Consider the following 22,358-nt stretch of genomic DNA (forward strand, 5'->3'; position numbering starts at 1 on the left):
TCTTGTCTTTCTTGAGTAATGGACACTCTGGTTTAATATGCCCTGACTTTTTGCAATGATAACAGATTGGTTCATTCTTACCTTTATTTTCTTTCCTACTTGTATCTCCTTTTTCAGTTTTCTTTTCATAAAACTTTCTAGGAAACCTTTTATTTCTTCTATAGAATTTTCCTAATCTTTTAGTAATGAATGCCAATTCATCTTGATCTAGGTCACTTGTTTCACTTTCTTCTTCATTGGAACTATGGCTAGATGCTTTTAGAGCTATGAATTTTTTATGTTTTGATTCAGGATTCCTTTCTTTCAGTGCCATTTCATATGTAAGAAGTGAGCCTATAAGTTCATCCAAAGAAGTGGTCTTTAGGTTTCTGCCTTCCGTGATGGCTGTGGCTTTTGGTTCCCAAATAGGAGGTAGACCTCTTAGAATTTTCCTGATCATTTTGTATGTAGTATAGGTTTTTCTTAAGGCACTTAGAGAGTTTATTATGTGGGTAAATCTGGTATACATGCTTGATATTGTTTCTTCAGAATTCATTTTGAAAGCTTTGCATTCACTTGTCAGCATGTCTATCTTATTGTCTCTAACATCAACAGTTCCTTCATAAGTTACCTCTAATTTATCCCAAATTTCCTTAGCTGTTTTGCAGGCCATGACTCGATTAAACTCATTTGCATCAAGTGCACAATATAATGCGTTTATAACACTTGCATTAATCTGAAGCATTTTATAATCTGAGTCGGTAATGTCTTTCTTTTCTTTTGGAATATGTTTTCCATCAACTAACTTTGAAGGAATAAGGTTTCCATCCATGACAACCTCCCAAGCTTTCCAATCCATGTGTTGGAGATATATTTCCATTCTCTTTTTCCAAAAAGTGTAGCTGTGTCCACAAAAGATTGGCAGACGAGTAGAGGATTGTCCTTCACCAAAACGTGCTACTCCAATATTTGCCATTTGATCTTTTTATAGATTCTTGTTAGGAATTTCTATAACTGGACTCTGATACCAATTGAAATGAGGAATAGCTTCCCAAGAGGGCGGGTGAATTGGATTCTTTTTAATATTTTAATGATTTATCGAATTTTAACAACCTAGAAAACAATATATATATATATATATATATATATATATATATAATAACCACACTCAAGAATGTAGAAATTTAAATTTACAAATCAATCAATGAAATCATGATAATTCAATCACTCAATTAAGATGTAAAAACTTTTTTTGATTTCCCTGTAAACTCTTAGCAAACACTTTACTTGATCAAGATTTCCGCAGATTAATCAACGTACTCCCTTCTTAAGTTTCCGCAAACGATTAGTCAAAACGTACTTTCTAAATATCAAGTACTTTTTGTTTCTTTCTCAATTTAGAAACTGCAACCTGCACATATAAATCATATAACAACAGCAAGTAAGAAATGTAAAGTAAATCAGAGAGAAAGAGACAAGAGTTTTTACGAGGTTCGGCTTCAACACAGCCGACGTCCTCGCCTTTGGCAAAAACACCAAAGGATTCTACTATATCAGTTCCGTTACCTGGTGGAATAATACTAACTTACAATATACTCCTTCAATTAGGCTAGAGCCCGCCTCTCCAAATAACAACCCCTTATTTGGTTCAACGATTCAACAACTTAGAATCGTTTAAAAAAGATAACAAAGGAATATGTGTACAAAAGAGAACTCTCACAGTAGAGTGAATTAACACACCAATCAGATACCTCAAAGTAATTCAAATATAAAAAATTTCAAGCTCAATTACTTGGTACGGATTATCAAATAATTTTCCAAAGAAGATAAAAGATTTTAATCGTTGAAAAACTTTGCTTCAGATTGTAAATCAATTTCATATCAGAGATTTTATCTCAAAAGAATTTTAGATCCTTTGAAAACAAAATTTTGAATACTTGAAGATTAGTTGATCTAAAACCTTTGAAAAATTTACTTTGATCTAAAAGCCTTTGAATATCTCTGGATCAGAAAAGTTGTTGAAAAGCACTAGATCTGGAAACTTTAGAGGATTTCTCAATTTCAAAATTCTTTTGAATATTTCATCAAAGTTCTTTTTATTATTATTTTTTCTTTAAGATTAAGACTATTTATAGAGGCTTTAGAAATCATCCATTACTCCTAAAGATTTCTAAAATTCATTTTCAAATATTTTGAATTAAATGTATTAAAAAACGTGGTTCAAAAAATCTTTTCTTTGAGAAATTTATTGCAAACGTTCGAGTGGCAGTCGCCTGTCATAAAGCAATTTTAAAAACAGAATGCAGCCAGTCGCCTGCCAGAACCAAGGCAGTCACCTATCTAGCTACTGACTTTTAAAAAAATTTCTATTTTAATTTGGCAGTCGCCTGGCCTTTCAGTATTAAAAAAAAAAAAAATTCTTTTCTTGAACCCTTTCTTTTTATTGATTTGAAAAATTATTCTTTAGAGTATATGTTTAAAACATATTTTTAACTTTCTATGAGCTTCAAATTTCTTTATACTTGAGATTTACTTTGAAGTACTTACATTTGAGAATATCCTTAAAAGTATAATTTAGTCTTCAAACTTGTTCTTCCATCATCTTTGTAGTTGCATTCTTTCCTTTGAACTTTTCTCAATATGACTTCGTTCTTCATGCTCTTTGTAATCCATGAACTTTCTTAAGTACTTGAACTTTGTTATTTTCCTGAAAACTTTTACTTAAAACATATTAAATATATTATTTGATTTGTTATCATCAAAATAAGAATTGTAAACCTTATTAGGCCAACAGGTGGCAAACCATTGAGCACGTCTACAAGAAATATAACCTTGTATTCTTGCAGCAAAGAAACAATAGCACTAGGCAAGGAAGAGGTGAGTTCGTTAGTGCTCAAATATGCCTCCCTGTACATGAGTATAACTAGAGGTCTTTGTGCATAAAAAACTTTCTTACACTCGTTTTCTTTTACATACAAACTCACTTTTTCCTCTCTCGCTGTTTTTTCCTCACTTTTACCACTTTTTTTTTTTTTTTTCTAATTTCAGCTCCTCTCTTGCCCTCATTTTCTCTCCTCTTTTTTTTTTTTTTTTTCAATGCTCTATGCATCGCCATTTGTTTTATTCTCAACTTCTTTTTTGTTTTTCTCATCATTTGCTCTTTTCAATTTTACTTGATCTTTATACACTTACTTAGGAGTCAATGGTACAAGCGTCACACTCCTCCCATCTTTTATAAAAGAATACCTATTCTTAAACCCATCATGAGTGACAAGTTGATCATATTGCGATGGTCCGCCCAATAAGATGTGACTAGCATGCATAGGGACCACATCATATAGAATCTCATTAGAATATTTTTCAATTGAAAATACAATCAGCACTTGCTTATTCACTTTAACCTCCCCACACTCATTCAACCATTAAAGTTTGTAAGGCCTAGGATATTTTATGCATTGCAACCCCAACTTCTCTACTAATGTGGTACTAGCTACGTTAGTGTAGCTTCCTCCATCGATGATCATCCTACACACCTTATCATGGATGTAACATCGAGTATGAAATATATTCTCACACTGCTCCTCATTTTCATCTTTCATTACATGTATGTTTAAAGCTCTCCTAGTTACTAATGCCTCGCCATGGACAACATACTCAACATCACTAGACTCTTCTAATGAAGGCATGGACTCGTGATCACTCTCTTCATCATCGGTCTCAATAGTACCATCATCTCTCATAATCATTACTCTTTTATTTGGGCATTGTGATGCAATATGGTCAGTCCCCAAACACCTAAAACACTTGGTATTTCTGTACCTACTAGGTTGAGAAGAAGTTGTACCTTTTTCATGACTGCCCACTTTGTCTTTGCCTTTCTCCTTCTTTTCCTTGGATTTGGAAACAATCGTTTCTTCTTTTGATTTCCCCCAATTCGATTTCCATGTGGAATGGGAAGTCGAAGTTGTTGTAGCATGCTTGTTTCCACCCTTGTGTTTGAGTTGCCTCTCTACTTTCATTGTCATATGCACCATGTCGTCTAACTCCACATAGTGCTGCAGCTCCACTATATTAGCAATTTCCTGGTTCAACCTACATAAGAATCGTGTCATTGTAGCTTCTCTATCTTCCTCAATATTTGCCCGAATCATAGCCATCTCCATCTCCTCGTGGTAGTCCTCCACACTTTTGGCACCTTGGGTAAGGCTTTGAAGATGTTGGTGTAAGTCTTGGTAGTAGTGATTTGGTACAAATCACTTCCTCATCACCGCCTTCATTTCAGCCCACGTCTCAATAGGCATTTCCATGTTTCTACGCCTACTAAGAAGAATTTGATCCCACCATACTAGTGCATAATCAGTAAACTCCACAGCTACCAATTTTACCTTTTTTTCTTTAGAGTAGTTATGACACTCAAAAATGAGCTCAACCTTCCTCTCCCATTCAAAGTATACATCTCGATTATTTTTCCCTTGAAAAAGAGGGATCTTCATTTTGATGCTTCCGATGTTTCTATCGATGTTATCTCGACCCCTTGGTTCCCATCGAGGTTACCGCTCTTGCTTAGCACCTCGATGAGCAAATCTGCCCATACCATCATGTTCATCATCACTTGCAACATTGCTACCTATCTTATGTTCAAATTTAACAACTGAAGGACTAAGTGGCCTTTGTCACCTTTCATTGGATTGTCCTATTTTCAATCCATCAATTGTAGTGTCTTATCCATCCAATCTATGTTTAAACTCCCCAAAAACCATATTGAGTCTTTCAAACTGCTGTTGAATGGCTTGCAAGGTGAAGAATGAGTCTTGTGAAGGGTTCTCATTCTCCCTACCTTTATTGGAAGTTTCAGCGCCAACCACCTTTCTACTAAAAATTTCAAACCTGTAAAAAGGATATTAGAGAGAAAAAAACTCCTCACTCACTCCCTTACGTGTTTACCCTCCAAATAATGACACTCAATGCTCGTGTTTTGACACTATTTTTTTTTTTTTTTTGGCTTTTTCCCTCTGATACACTCACACACTCGTGCCTCTTACCACTCAAGATTTCTCTTTTAGTTCTTTAATGAACTAATCCCAAACAAACCAATAGTTCAACCAAACACAACAATTGAATTAATGAATTAGAAACAAGATATTAATGAAAATAACAATAGAACAACTAAATCAGGACACAAAACAACGAAGGAAAGACAAAAAGAAGTCAATAAAACAATAATGATACAAACGAAATAAGAAGAAATTCAATGGAACAAAATAACCAACTCGACCAAGGATATATTCAAACACAAATCAGAATAATAAATCGAATAGATTTTAGAATGGACTAATATAAAGCCAAAGGAGAATGCAAGTTAAGTGCAGCCACAAATTGCACAAACCTTCAAGCTGTTGCCTCCTTTTTTTTTTTAATGCACAAAATGGCTTTTTCTTAATGTGCTATAATCAGCCTTGCTATGTTTCTTACAATTTCTAGCCACAAAAGATTCAATCTTGATGATGGATGATATTAAGAAGAGAAGGAAAATTTCGAAAACAAGAAAACAAGATAGGTAGATTGGATGATAGAAGAATATAAAATAAGGATAAATGATTATAAGATAAAAGAATTTTCGAAAGCAAATAAGAAAAGGAAAATAGATAGATCCTGATTTGAATCAATGCTCTGATACGAAACGATGCGGAACCCCAAGAATGAACGTCCGGAGACCCCAAATCAGATTTATCAAAACCCCAAACCCAAAATAAGATTCGACATGGTAGTAGATCCTTAACCTATTGTTTGACATGAAGCACAAATCAAGAATATCAAATTAATAGATAGACGCCACAAAGGTAGCGCCTTTGATAAGTTCGGTGAAAGTTCAATGAAGAACTTTAAGAGAAATAAATCTCACTTGGAATTGTATTTAGCCAAAAAAATATTCCTCCCTAATACAACAGAGAGTTGGCTACTTATAGAACATAAAAGAAACCCATAACATCAGTTCGGCCAATAAAAATAGGCTATGACATCAATCTGGCCAATAAAATAGCTCCACATAACCTTAAGCATGTCATGTCATTTAATGAAACATGTGCAAATCACACGCCATGTGCCATGTCATTTAATGAAACATGTACAAGTCTCATGTCATGCTTAATTGACACAATTGACCCACTATTTAGCCTATAAAAATTCTTGAAACAACCTTTATTGACTTAAGGTTCCAGTTTCACACGTCTTTAGACAATTTATCATCTTAGGCTCTTCAAGAAAGTCCTTTTCTTTAGTGTCCATGACCTTCATTGACTCTTACTCAAGCAACTTCTCAATTAGTCCTTGCGCAGCCTCCTTGACCTCCTTGGCTCTAGCTTTTGTGATGGGTCCACTTGGCATGTGCAAATCATCCTGTGCAATCAGAGCTTGTTGGTTTATATCAAAAAGGCTAGAAACTATTGGAATAGAAAAGAAAGGAATATGTTTAGGAAAAGTAACATGATGAGAGACATAAAACATTTGTGTTTCTAGATCATAACAACGATATCTTTTTTTTTTTTTTTCATCACCATAACCAAGAAACACACACATAGAGGATCGTGAAGACAATTTAGAACGTTCATTATGAGGACGAAGGACAAAGCATGTGCAACCAAATACGCTCAAGTGAAAAATACTTTGGAGTCTTTCCATACAATTTCTCATAAGGATAGATTCCCAAATTAAAAGCAGTAGGAATTCTATTAATCAAATATGTCGCAGTAAGAACTACTTCTCCTCAAAAAACTTTGGGAACATTACCATAAAGGAGAAGGGATCGAGCTATCTCAATGATGTGCCTATGTTTTCTTTCAGCCACACCATTTTGCTCAGGAGTGTTTGTGTATGATGATTGATGTATGGTGTCATCAGAGATGAGTAGGGGGAAAAACTCAATAGTAATATATTCTTCCCCCAAGTCACACCTAAAACACTTAATGTCAGTTGAATGTTGAGTTTGAACCAAAGCACAAAATATTTTATTGATGCTAAGGAAATTAGAACGTTTCTTCATGAGATATATCCAAGTAAAATGAGTGTAATCATCAATGAAAGAAACATAATATCGGGACCCTCCCTTTAAAGCAGTAGGAGCTGGCCCCCAAACATCAAAATGAATTAGATCAAAGGATGCAAAAGACACTGATGTACTTTTATTAAATGGCAAAGCAGAGAATTTTGTAACTTTACAACCACTACAATCAAAAATCATGAGAAGATAAATTTCTTAATACTCCTATAAAAGCCAAAAATCTTAATCGAGAACTAGAAACATGTCCAAGGCATGAATGTCATAAATAAAAACTAGAAGACTTTAAACTCAAACGAAAAGAAGACAAAGCAATACTAGAACCAACAAATTCTTAGACCCAAAGCTCTTCTAACATGTACAATCCCCCCTTCCTACGGTCTGTCCTAATCAGTTTCTTCGAATGTGGATCTTGCATAGAGCATGAGGTCGGAGTAAAGTAAACACAGTATAGTTGACTAATAAAAATCAGATTTAATGAAAGTTGAGGAATACAGTAAACATCAGAGAGACAAAAACAAGAAGAAACAATAGAATCAGTACCTACCAATGGCATTAAGGTACCATTGGCAGCCAAAAGGATTCAAGGTAGATGATAATGATGTAAACATAGAGATGTCATTTGACATATGATGAGTAGCACCAGAAACAAATATCCAAGTGGATAGAAATATACCTGAGGTAGATGAGGAGGACAAACCTATGGAGGGAGAGACAGATAAGGCATTAGACTTTGATGTAGAAAAAAGTTTCTGCAACTACTCTGTAATAAGAGATAGTGTAGGCACAGTGGGAGACAATTCTGCAGATGATGTAGTGGCTGCAGTATGATAATGTCTAGGTTTCAAAGCCTGTTGTTGTCCCTTACTTAATAACAATGGACATTAAGCTTTCCAATGACCCTTCTGCTTGCAAAAATTACACTCATCAATAGCAGCTTTCTGACGTTGATTTTAACCATTGGAAGATTGTTTATATGAGACAACCAAAACAGTCTGAGTAGGAACTGAGAGAAGACCTTTATCGACATGTGATTTGAGACGCACTTCCTCTGCCATTAATTCACTAACAATTGAATCAATAGAAGGAAGAGGGCTCCGATGAAGAATACAGCCACAAAATGCCTCAAATTCATCTCGAAGTGTCATCAGAAACCGAACAAGTCGTTGCTCCTCTATATAAGTGCAATAAGACTTGTTCAAACTAAGATCTACAGGTTCATTCAGTGCCAATTCGTCCCAAAAAACTAGTCATAAAAGTGTAAAATTACTAAATATTTTAATCTCCTTGCCGGGCTGCTCTAATATCCATCTCTAACTAATATCGTTTAACAAAATTGGACTGTGAATATAATTTTGTTAGATAATCCCAAACGTGCTTAACTGTAGAAAATTTTGCTAATTACATATCAATAGATTGATCAACAGAATTATTAATTCAGGTAATAATTTTAGAATTATTTACCTCCACGATTAACAATTTTACATAATTTTCTTTCTTGCTATTAGAGGGCATGGAGACATTGCTAGAAACATATCTCCACGAGTTTTTTTTAATTAAAAAATTCTTCATAACATATGCCCAATATGAATAATTGTTGTCATTCAATTTAACACTAATGACTTGGCAAGAATCATCACTTTCACCCATCATCTTCAAATGCAAATATTCAAAAAAAAAAAAATCTCCAAACAGAATATTGTCCAAAAAAAAAAAAAAAAAATCTCAACACAAATTTAAAAATTGGATTTAATTCACCTGAGATCTGTGGAGCAGAACTGGTCTGAAGGTGAAGAACCAAACAGATGGGTTCAGTCCTTGGTTCAGCCAAGGAAACCAAACCGATTCAATCCACACTGCAATCTGAACCAATGCAACTTTGGAACCATGAAAACACAAAAGCTGAGCCAAATCTCTTCAGAAATCAAGAGCAGAGAACAAGAAACTGCAAACAACGACTGCCGACGGTGCTGTCTGTCGGAAAGTGAGGAAGGGAAGTTCAGTGCAGGGAGTTCAGTGCTGTCTGAACGACGACGGCGACTACAGACGACGGTGACTACAGAGATTGAGGGACGGTGCTGTCTACCGAAACAAAGGAAGGGGAGTTCAGTGCTGTCTGAACGACGACGGCGACTACAGACGACTACTGCAGACGCTGAACGATGAACGACAATGGCGATTGCAGATTCTGAACGGCGACGGCGTCTGCGAGTGCTTCAAACAACTACCTAGCAGCGAATATCCACGAAGAGGATCGGCCTCTCTGATACCATGTAAAGATTCATACGTCCATACAAGGTTCAACGAGAGAGAGAGAGAGACAAAGAAGCTGCGCAGACAAACCGTCTTCAGTAATTTAGAAAAGTAATACAAAGAGATTTAATACAAAAATAAACCTAAACCTAAATATGTGCATAGACTAAATTGCCCCTAGTCAAATATACATATTATCTAACAAATATCTGGTCACGCTCGTTGTGGACATTCGAGAAGGGCGTTGTTGGAAGCTCATTTTAAACTCAAACATCTCAGTAATGGCCGCCGTTAACAACTAGCGGGTTCAATCCTAACAAAGCCAAACCAACATTTTCTTCAGTCGCTGAACAGTTCTGAGAGTTCGATCTACTGATTTTGCATCAGATCCATCACAATGCAACACCAAATTACCGAAAAAAGAAAAAATCTACTGAAGTTGGGCAAAAATCAGCTTATGTTTCATCAGTTTTTTACTGGAAAAATCAGCAAAAAATGACGAAAATGTATGAACGCATGCCCAGAAATTACAGCCGAGGACTCCGCGAAATGCACGAAGGATGAAGAATTGATGATAAATCATTACTTAGAAATACCAGAGTCACAGACTCAACTTGTGCAATGAATTAAAATCCTCAAAAAGACTACACACAAAATAAATAAAAAAATAAAAAAAAGAGAGAACAGAATTTCCATAACTTAAAAAAGAATGCTCCGACGACCCCTCCACCTTCGTCCTCATACTCGCCATCGTCCCTTTCCTCATCTGCTTGACCGCCGCCCTCTTCCTCCGTGAAGTCCCCACCTCCGGCGACGAGAAAGAGGGGGCCAAGTACTTCGGCTTCTTCAACGCCATGGCCGTTGCCGTTGTGGTCTACCTCCTCGCCTTCCAACCAGGGCCGGCCCTGCCTTTAGGCAGTTGAGGATCCCGCCTCGGGCCCTAAAAATTTTGGGCCCCAAATTTTTTTTTAATATAATAATATAGTTTTTGGGTCCCAAAAATTTTTTTAATTAGATAATATTAACATTATTTGTTATGCTCTATTCCTATAATTGACTTCCCAACTAACAAATAAATGAAATTATATTTAAAATGTAAAATAAATACAATTTAATTTTTTTTTTTCAAGTCTTATTGAGTTCCCAACTAACAACTTTATTATATTTCTAATTATTTATTACTCTCATCTTAGTCTCTCTAAAAAATTTTTTTCATCTCTCACACTCTCTCACACTCATCTCTTGGTCTCTCTATGAGTTTTACTCCGGCTCTTGTGTTCATCATTTTCGGGCCTGCGATTCTCTGTAATTTTTATCAACTCTAATTTTAATTTCAATATTTGTCTATTATTTTCATTCTGAATTTTTTTTTCTATTTTTTCTTAGATTTTGGAAGCTTTGAGGTTAGAGTTTTGCCAAGTACTTTTAAAACTTGCACCGAGCTATGGTCAGCGCGAATTGTCTGGTACGTGTCCTCATCTTTTAAAATTCGTTGAGTGGTCTCTGAATATTTTATTATAAAAAAAATTAAAAAAGGAAAAAACTCCTACCCTTTTAGATGTAAGCCAAACAATACAAATTAGAGAGATGATTTTTTTGGGGCAACGGCGTGCATAAGTCACATCTCACCGAACTCAATCAAGCAAAGAGTATCACGCAAACAATAAGCCCTCAATTATATATAAAAGGACCCACTGTATAAACCTACCATTTTTTCTTTACTTGCTCTTCCCAATATCCTCGCGTTTTGCATGGTCATTAATTATTGGCCACAATAAAAACGTCTTCACTTTCCACATCTTGCCAATGGGACACATAAATCACTTCTCACCAAACTCAATCAAGCGAAGAGTGTAAATCCACTGTTTTTTCCTTGCTTCCTCTCCTCAATATCCTCACATTTCGCATGGTCATTAATTATTGGCACAATAAACGCGTCTTCACTTTCCACATCCTGCCAATCAGACCTTCCCTTACAAATTTTAAGAAGGAAAAGAAAACACTGGCTGCATACAAGACGTTGCTACCCCCACTACCCATGAGTTTTTTTTTAAAAATAAAAATAAAAAACATAAATGTAGAAAATGTGGAAAAAATTAAACAAACGTACCAAATTTACTTTTTAAAAGTCTAAAATTAATGATGATGGGACAACTACTTGTCTGTATTTTTTTTTTTTTTTTAAAAAGTAGGAGATGAGACTTTAGACTAGACCTGACAAAGCGGATCGGATCGGTTTATCCGTGACGGATAAGGCGGATTATCGGGTGAAAAAATCATAATCTATATTCGACTCGTTTAAGTGGCGATTTATGCGGTTTTAGGTCGGATAATTCATGACGGATGGGCAAATAATCCGCCATTCTCAAATATAATTTTATTAATAATTTATTTTTGTCATAATAATTTAAATTGTATATGATAATTTGCAATTAGTTTGTGTATTAACTTTTTTAGTAACTTCATCTATCATTCAATCATTTATACTACTCAACAATTCCTAATTCATGCAAGTAAAACTATAAGCAATAAAACATAATAAATTAATCTCAATCCAACTCAAAATAAAAACTCAAACTGTGTGACTCGTTTGAATCTAAAATTTAAATATTATAATTGTTCTTACAACATGTGAATTTCTTTAAATACAACTATTGTCAAGTGAATCTCCCAAAATAAAACAATCAACAAACTAAAAAAAAAATCTCAATCCATCTTTCAAATAACTTCAAAATCATTTGAATGCCTTGAATTAATTGAAATGCTTTCATTTGTGACATCAAAATTTTTATCTTTTTCTTCTCGTGTGCCTATCATGAAAGAATTCAAAATATAATATAAGTTATGAATCAAAGATAGTATTAAATAAATTATTTGTAAATTTTTTTCCCTCTGGTGAACAGCTAAAAGCCAAGGATGATAAGGTTCAGATAATGAGAGTGACAGAGCATAGATGCTGGAGGCCAGGCGTGATAATTGGAGAGGGCAGGTCGCCATCAACATCAACATCAAACTCCATCGCCATATGTTCATGCATGTTTGGTTTTCTCATCTAAGGGTCATCAAGCCACTGATGACAACAGGAAGAATTGAAATTTGAAACAAATTATACCAAACTGCGTTTCATTCTTAAATCTTTATATACATAACTATTACATCAATTCATCCTTACCAAAGAATATATCTTCCAAAAGTCAAAGTACTCCCACCAACATGCTTTAATAATGTTTCTTTCATCAAGTCATTTTCTAATTTTTTTTACAACTCATTTATAAACTTTGCAGGTAAGAAAAATTAATTTTAGAAATATTTTTTGTGTTGAATCACTTTAATTAGTTTAAAATATTAATGTGATATTGTGCAATTAGTTAATTCTAAATCATTTTTCTTACAAAAAATATGAATTTTTAAAGTTTAAAAGTCTTCTCAGCCGCACAAAATTAAGAGCACTGTTAGATTTTTTTTTCCCCTCTCTATTTTTGGGGATCTCTCAACAGAGATCAAAGAATGAAGCGCAGTATGACTGGGCGACCTGGTTTACACCGCTGCATTGCCCCGCGAGGGGCAGGGCCGACCGAGGCCGAGTGGCTGGCGAGAGAGTCAGAGACAAAGATGACTGGGCGTCGCCATCGGTGAGGCCGCGAGCGCGAGGGAATGGTGGCTCTAGACCTGGTTTACACCGCTCGTGAGTCGTGGCCGTGGCTCAGCTGTGGGTGGCAGTCAGTGACGCGCCAACGGCAATGGGAATCACCGTCGTCTCGACGTCGTGGGATCACTGATCACTGGGATGTGGCTGCGTAGCTGGAAAGGATGAAAATGAAACCCTAATCAGGTGAGGATTTGAGACTTGAGAGGGGGGCAAGGCCGTAGGGGCTGCTTGTGGGTTGTGGCCGTGTGGTGTGGCGTGTGGGCTTCTGCAGTTCTACCGCTTCTCCGTGCGTGTCTGGTGAGCGTGGGCCGTGTGGGGAGTGGCCTAGTGGGCACTGCTTTTTTGGGCTGCTGGGCTTGAGGCCTTAAGGAATAAGGGTTAATAATTAGTTATGAAATTTTAAACGGTTTGGCGGATATCCACCGGATAAAACCGACCCGACCCGCTAAGGAGGCGGATATGAAAATTAAAAACCATATTCGACTCATTTAGTAAGCGGTTGATGATAAGTCGGTTAAAACGGATCGGATGCGGGTCGGATTAACGGATTTTTATCCATTTTGCCAGGTCTACTTTAGACTAAATAGGCTGTTAGTGTGCATTGAGAGGGGAGAGAGTGTGTCAGCATTTAATTAAATGGGGTGCTCAACATTTAAAAAAAAAAAAAACACAGGGGGATGAGACTTTAGGCTTTTAGAGCGGGGGAGGGGGAGGGGGAGGGGGAGGGGCCGGGGGGGGGGGGGAGGGAGAGATGTGTGTGTGGGCATGGGAGAGAACCACCGCAAAAAAAAAAAAAAAAATTTAGGATTTAAAAAGAAACAAAGTTACATGCATGTTTTTGAAAATTTTGTATTCGAATAATGACCAAATCGACTTTTGAAAAGTCAATTTGGTGTTCAAAATAATTTCGCCCGCCCCTCTGTATGCATGCATGCATGCGTGAATAAGGTGTACATAAAAAGACCAAAATTGATTTTCCAAAATTCGATTTGGTCATGCCCTTACCTACCCCACCACACTTTGCATGCCCGGTCTCCTATATAGTCATTCATCATCCCCCCACAATTACTCACTATCACTCATCCTTTTGCTTCTTTCATTTCATTCTTCTTCTTTGATTCTCCAACCTCCTTCATCACCTTCTAGTGGTACATGAAGTTGTTGAATATTTATTCTTAGAACTATTGTCTTGCAAGGGTTAGTAACGACAATGTTAGCTACTTCACAATTTAACTAATTTTTAGTTTTTATATTTATTTTGTACATTAATTTCATTTCATATTCAAGTATTGATGGAAATTTCTTTATGTTGTAGATAAACTCTATTTTTGAGAAGTCATAATGGTATCAAATTCGTAAGCTAACAAAGTTACGGTCTTATTATACATTGACAGTGAGATTATTCATGGATTTACTGGTATTGAGTACAACATAGGGCCAATGAAGACCATTCAAGTGTGAAGGAGGATGAAGTTAGAAAGCTTGAAATGAAAAATATATGAAGGATTAGATATTAATCCAAATAAGTATATGTTAGAATTGACATCGAGATATCTGTAACGAGGGGGTGGTGAAAATTTTTTATACATTAATATCCCAATAAAGAATGATGCAGATGTCCTAATTGCGTTGAACCCATAGAGTTCTTGTCCAGACGTATATGTAATTGAGATTTTTTTTTAAATGCAGTCCTCGAAGCAGCAGTATATGCTGAGCTCCAATTGTGCAGGGGGAAACATTGATCCATTCTCAACCATATAACGAATATGATACTGGTGAGATAAGCAGACTATTTGATCACCTTTCACAGGTGACTACAGTATTAGATCTGAATGACATCCCCGATACATCATTTCAGTAAGAATTCTTGTCAACAGAGTTTCGACTTAAGGAGGTTACTTTGCAAGGATTCAATATGGGAAGCAGTTATTATCACGAACCACAACCATCAATAGAGTATAGGTATGACTGAAGTTCAACTGGAGCTATGTTAATACCAAAATTCCAAATGGTTTCATCTATTGTCATGAATGAGAGGGGGCATACACGGTCCAGTCAATGCAACTTGATATAGACCATGTTGACTTTTTGAGTCTGATTCCTATTTTGATGCTGATAAAACATCTATATTTTATATGTGTATTTAGTGATTGAACATGGTATAATCCAATACACACATAAGGAAAGGGAAAATGGAAGCCTGAATAGAAATTAAAGGCTCACATCATCTGGCATATTCCAAGAAGGCAGTAGCGCAAAGATGAAGAAGAAAACTTATGCTTTTCATTGTATTGCATTTAGTTTATAATTTGGTCTATAATATAATGCATGACATGCATGATATCAATGATAAGATCAGGATGGCTGTAGACTGACCCTAGGGACCAGCACTTTTCACAGAAACTCTTTTATTAAATAACTAATAGGTTAGGGTCAAAAATTAGGGTTAAAACAAATGGTCAATCGACGTAGGATTTTTGGGTTAAATTAAAAAGCCTCAGTCAATGAAACCCTCTGCCTAAAAACTTTTCAAAATTACTTAAAACTTATAAAAGTTTTTAGAATCACCTTGGGGTCAAATTAAGGGCAAAACAGTAAATTTTAATGCCCTCGGTCAATCGACAAGTTCGAGCTTTAATCATCTCGGTCGACCAAACCCTTCTGGTAATAACCAGCTTGGTCGACAGAACAGTCTATTGGCTGAAAAGTCAAAAATTGACTAAGCCTCAGTCGACCGAACCCCGAGTAGTGTAAAAGCCTTAGTTGACCGAACCTTTCGGATGTCAACATTTTAACTTCAGACGGTTGACTGTTCAGTTTTGAACGTATTGTCCTAGGTCGACCAAACCAACATGTGTCTGACACCCCAACTACTCAGTCGACTAAATGTGTAGTTCATTTTGGCCACGATCAATCGAACCTAGTTGTGTAGCCGATGAAACTTGTCATGGTTGACTGAACCCACGAAAGGGTTCAAAATTGCCTTGACGCAGTTGACCATATTCGTAGTTCAAAACTGCCACGATTGACTGAATTCATCAATATGGTCGATCGAACATTGAATATGGTCGACTGAACCTGTCGGGTTGGTAAATATTTTACCGCAGTTAACAAGATTATTGTTAAACTAAACATCATTAATCTTTTTATAAAATGACTTACATGTCCCCAACGGTCATATTTTGGCTAATGCCTATATATACCCCCTCATTACTTATAATTAGAAAAATGATTAACTGAAAATCTCTCTCAAATATTATCACTATATTTTTCATCTTCACAGCTTATTTTTCACTCTCTTACTCTCATAAATTTCAAAATCATTTTCAAGAGAGTCTTGATTTGTTCTTTCACTCTCTTGCTTGCAAATCGATTGTCTTTAAAGGATTGTTGAAAGAGTCTTATTTTTGGTCATTCATTCTTTGTAAAGCATTTTTACTCTCTCATAAGCTTTTAGTTTGAAAATCATTTTGAGAGTTGCCTTCAAGTTTTTCCCACTTATTTTTTCTTGACAAATATTTATGGGAAAACTTTTATTGGTTAAATCTTCAAAATACTTAAGCACACATATGCCATAATATATTTTGTGCTAGGAAAGTCTTCTTACATTTGTGCTTACCTTGATGTACATTATTGTGCAAGATCATTAGAAAACAAAAACCCTAACTTCCTTTAAACAAGTTTTTGAAAATATTTTGGGAAGAGATCTTTTGGGGTTGAATCTTTGAAATATTCACTACATACATTTTACTCAAAGATTCTGAAAAGTTATTTTTAGAAAAATTACCATTCTCACATTGAGCTTATTTTCATATCATACGTAAGTGTATTTTGAGTTGTAGTGTTGTACACATCTTCTTGTATTAGAAGCATTTTTCATTGTACAAAAACTAGTCATTTGTTGTATTCCCGATAGGGTGTCGGAAGAGGGAGACTAACCCTGTGAATAGTCCTGGACTTGCTCAGACCTTGTTAGGAGAGCACCAGATTGGTTTAGGCTTGATTAAGAGAACTAGGTGCACCATTTTAATAAGGTATTGTAAATGGTGTCGCTCCACCTGCAAGTGAGCAACTTAGTGGAATCCTCTTGCTTGTGAGCTTGAGGCGGGGATGTAGACAGTATTGGCCAAACCCCGATAACATATTGTGTGTTTGCTTTTAATTTCTTGCATTTTATATTCCTGCACATGTATGTTATATTTGATATATTGTGAATTCTACACATGATTTAATTTCTACATATTATTTTTATCTGCGCAATTGGTATATTCTTAGAAAGACCCTAGGTTGTGTATTACTGCTGCTAGTTTAGTTGAACCTAGGAAGAAAATCTTTAAATACCCAATTCACCCCCCTCTTGGGAATACACCAATTCCAATAGATCATGACTGTAAATTAGAGGAAGAAGATCGGATTTACAAGAGGATTTTAAAGAGGCAGATGTAGGGTTAGATGAAGTCGATGGACAGAATGATTATGAGGTTTAACATGAAGAAGTTGTGATACATTTTCATAACACACGTGTTGGTCATAGGAGGGTACATGATGTGCCTCCGTTAGCATACATGGTCAATGTCAATGCCGGTCATATCAAAATTGAAGTTGAAAGTTCCCTCAAGGGCACTTGATGGGATGGTGTCTCGGAATTTGGGAAAGGTATGATTTTCAACACGAAGGATGACCTCATCCACTCTATGCATGTTTACCATGCACAAACACACCACAACTTCAAAGTGGTGCAATCCACTTGAACAACATGGATGATTAGGTGCAGTACAGACGAGAGTTGTGCTTGGTGGTTGTGTGTGACTCAACATAGAAAGCATGGGCTCTTTAAAATTACACAATATAGAGGGCCACATATATGCATAAACTGTTGTGCCGGGCACCCCACTTGTGCCAAACATCAATACTACAGCTAATGTTATTGAATATATAGAAGATGGTAGAAACTAGTGCAGCTGTAGAAGAAACTCTGTCTACATGAACTCCAATCCCAACGACTTTGACATCATCGTAAAAAATGATAGCTAATGCTTGGTTTGAGGTGGAGAAATTTGATGGTATCAATAATTTTGGTATATGACAATGTGAGGTGATGGACATCCTGTGTTAGCAAGAATTAGATATTACTTTGGATGATAAACCAATGGATATGGGTGATAGAGATTGGGAAAAGATCAGTTGTCGGACATGTGGTACAATTCGTATGTGTCTTGCTAAAAACTAGAAATATTGTATTATGAGGGAGACATCTGCAAAGAAATTGTGGAAGATATTGGAGGATACATTTATGACTAAGAGTTTGGAAAATCGGCTCTATTTGAAAAAGAAATTATTTCACTTCTAGTATCAATAAGATATTTCGATTAATGACCACATAAATGCTTTCAATAAAATTTTGGCTAATTTGTTAAATTTGAATGAAATGGTGCAAGATGAGGATAAAACCTTATTATTATTGAATTCTCTCCCTGATGTTTATGAACATTTGACCACCACTTTATTGTATAGGAAAGATAAAGTCACTTTTGAAGCTGTTTGTACCGCTTTGATTAGCATTAAATGCAGAAAGAAAGATCAAAGGGTCCATAAGGAAACAACAGAAGCACTAACAATAAGAATACATTCTCACACTTGTAAACCTAGAAGGAGGAGTAAATCTCATGGGAGACCTGCTAAAGATGAATGTTCCTTTTGTCATGAGAAAGGGCATTGGAAGAAATATTGCCCTAAATTGCAGCAAAAGAATAAGGGCAAAGCACATTCTAATGCCAATACAACCAAGCATGATGGAAGTGAGTTGGATTTTTCTCTTGTTGGAACATCTTCATCACATTATTTTAGTGAGTGGATTTTGGATTCTGGTTGTTCCTATCACTTATGTCCCAATAGGGAATGGTTTTCTAATTTTGAAGAACTAGATGGTGGGATTGTTTTTATGGAAAATGATAATACTTGTAAAATAACTGAAATAGGATCAATACAGTTGAAATGTCACGCCCTAAACCCACTAGGTGGGGGCCCGGGGTGTGATGAGACCAGTCACTATCTCTGATACCATTCACGCAACAAAATAATTAAACAACCTTAAATAAAATATCAGAGTACTATATACAACCCAAAAATGAGTATAACAAATTCTCCATATTACATCACTAGAGAAAAATAAAAACATAAATTGTTTATATATTTGCTCTTACAACCACCACAAAAACTAAACCTTGCCCCGGAGCTTTCTAAACTCGATCACCTGAAGGACCTGAAAAGATAATAATTCACCGGGGTGAAACACCTCTCAGTAAGGAAGAAATAAACTATAACAGTGTGTGACAGATGAGTTCTAGTGTATAAAAATTATAGCTATTTAATAATCAAGATTAACTGAAAGGATACACACACAGAGTCCATAATCACACATACACAACCAATATTTATAGTGAAAGTTCTTGCGGATTGGGAAGTTTACACGCTCATACATGTGACGCGTCTTTGTTCTGATACTGTTTGTAACCGTACCCTTTAATCTGGGCGTGGCTACAATTGGTACTAATTAGGGCACTCACCTTACTCGGTAAGCCCTTGGATTGAGTGTTTTACTTTGCCATATATATATTTATGCATTTAAGTTCACATACCAGTATACACACATATTCACATCAATCATCCCACATAGTCTGCAAACATATACACCATAGTTCATCCACACAGGATACAATACATTCCATTGATCTTAGTACATGGCCCACCTAGGGCAACTGTATACCTCACAGTACGTGGCCCACATAGAGCTACTGTGTACAACCCAGTATATGACCCACATAGGGCTACTATATATTACCCAGTACGTGGCCCATATAGGGCTACTGCGTACTACCTAGTACGTGGCCCACATAGGGCTATTGTGTACAACCCAATACGTGGCCCACATAGGGCTAATGCGTAACACTGCATACTGAGCATCTCTCCCCATAGCTCTCAGTACATGGCCCACTCAGGGCAACTGCGTACCTCTCAATACATGGCCCACATAGGGCAGTTGCATACTACACTATACGTGGCCCACGTAAAGCAGTTACGTATTTCATTATACGTTTATGTTCACAACAAACAGTAGTCACCCAAACAGGCAGTATTCACAACTAGACAACACTAACAAGCAGACAACATTCACAACCGAATAGTATTTACAACCAGTTAATTATGAAGGATTATTTCCATGCCACACGGGTTTTCCCATATACAAATTATAACTAAAATCATTATTTTAAATTGCCAGAACTATTCAAAAAAATCATACTATAAATATATAATTCAAATACTCAAAATTTTCCAGTTTAACTTATCAAAAAGCTGGTATAATTTTATTCCCCTTGCCTGTTCCTTGAAATTCTACCTAAATCATACAAAAAACGAAACCCTGTAATCCACAAATCCTAACTTAATCAGTTCGACCCCTAAAATATTTATCATTTAACATCTCATAGGCCCACACACTCCCAATAATTAATGTAATATTAAAATATCTTACTTACCCTAGTTTTGGGGTGGTGCCCAATGTCAATTTATGTGTAATCCCAAGAGGGGCGGGGGTGAATTGGGTATTTTTAAAATCTTTCAGATTATTTACCACTTAATCCCTATTTCTATATTTACCAAATTAATTATAGGGGTTTGAAATTGATTCAACTTATTTTATCAATGAATTCTTTTTACTCAATTAATTGTCAAGTGCGTGTGGGGTTATACAATATACATACATGCAAGATAAGTAATGAAATGCATTGTGAAAATTAAAAGGAGTAAAGGAAGAGAGAAGGCAAACATAGCTTTTACGAGATTCAGCCAATCCAGCCTACGTCCTCACCTTGAGCAACCCACTCAAGGATTCCACTAAATCCCTGCTCCTTTAATTGAGACGGAGCTTCCCGTACATCCACTGCTTACAAGAGGCACAACTTCCTCCTCACCTAGTTCACAACTCGAACCGTGATTACAATATAGAATTTCAAATCTGAAAAACAATTCAAGATTTGCTTCTAACAAAGCTAGTGAGTATAATTAAAAATCCTAACACATATCCATATGATGAAACTTGAAGCTCAATATGTATGTAACGATACAATCGTTATATGAATGATATGATTCAACCAATTTCCATTTTATCAAATCTCCCAAAATAATGATATAAGTAAATGTTTTGGAGAAATTAGGATTCTAGTTCAACTTATTTGATGCACAAATATCAAATGTGATCGTATCAGAAGATTTGTCTTGAATATTATAACGATCAAAATCAATAAGTTTTCTTCCAAATATTCAACCACAATATGATCTTTGTACTATGCAAATATATATATATATATATACACACACACACGATATGATTTCTAAAGATCAAAAACCTAATACAATAGTTTTCATAAAATATCCTTCAATAATATATATAGTTATGAACTCTATGGATATTTAATCAAGTGGTTTTGTAATATCGAAAGTATCGAGACTTTAACTGAATATACACTTGAATCAAAATCGTTTAACCAATGGCAATAACTTTTTTCAAGTAATGATCTTGTCAAAACAATTTAATATAAGCACACTCAAGATTAAACTCTCAACTAATATTCAATAATGGACTTTGAGATGAAAAACTCTTTGAGAATAAATATTAACAAACAAATTGATTTAGATGAAAAGCTCTATAAGAGTGAATATTAACAACCAAATCAATTTACCAAACCTTAATACCTAAATGAAAGCACAACGATTGCTAGATTGCCTTTTGAAGATCAAGATAACCTTAGTTCAAATTTGACATATAAACTTTGAAATCCCAAGCAAAAACTTCAACAGTGTATTCAAAGTTCACCCAAGTTTAGCTAAACATACAATATCCTTAATTATATGCCAAAGGTTCGTTCTCTTTTCACTTATCGGAGGCACAAGGGTTTAGATGTTGATTACATAGGTAACCTTGCCCTTAGGATGATTTCTAACCATTGGATAAACTTGTTGAAGAAATAACTCGCGTGTTCTTTCATTAAAAAATCAAAATTTTAATCTTCCCGTAAGTTCAAATGACTGAGGGTTAGAGTTCAAACAACTGAAGCTCCTTAGAGTTTCAAAAAATAGAATTTGGACATAGGGTCAGGCGACTGAAGTTGGGGTTCAGTCTTCTGAAGTTTCAGGTTCAGACGACTGAAGTCAGGGTTCATTCTTCTGGTGTGCTTCTGCCCGTTTCTGTGTTTGTCCAATAATTCTTTAGACGACTAAACTTAATCTTTGGTCTTTTGAAGAAATTCTTCTGACGACTGAGCTTAAACTTCGGTCTTTTGAAGTTGACACTTCAGACGACTAAACAGGGAGTTCGGTCTTCTGAACAGTGCATTTTTTGGATTTTTCTTTTTAGTTTCAAAAATT

General features: G+C 35.6%; 1 long non-coding RNA gene across 1 annotated transcript; it reads right to left on the bottom strand.

Annotated features, from left to right (window-relative positions):
- Nucleotides 1-5,866: 5,866 nt before the first annotated feature.
- LOC131150536 (uncharacterized) lies at nucleotides 5,867-10,243 on the bottom strand. Its single transcript, XR_009135563.1, has 2 exons — nucleotides 8,792-10,243; nucleotides 5,867-6,375 (listed from the first exon to the last, which is right to left on the bottom strand). It is a non-coding gene; the product is annotated as an uncharacterized LOC131150536 (long non-coding RNA).
- Between the last annotated feature and the right edge of the window lie 12,115 nt (nucleotides 10,244-22,358).

Source organism: Malania oleifera, chromosome 3 (assembly GCF_029873635.1).
Source record: "Malania oleifera isolate guangnan ecotype guangnan chromosome 3, ASM2987363v1, whole genome shotgun sequence".
NCBI lineage: Eukaryota > Viridiplantae > Streptophyta > Magnoliopsida > Santalales > Ximeniaceae > Malania > Malania oleifera.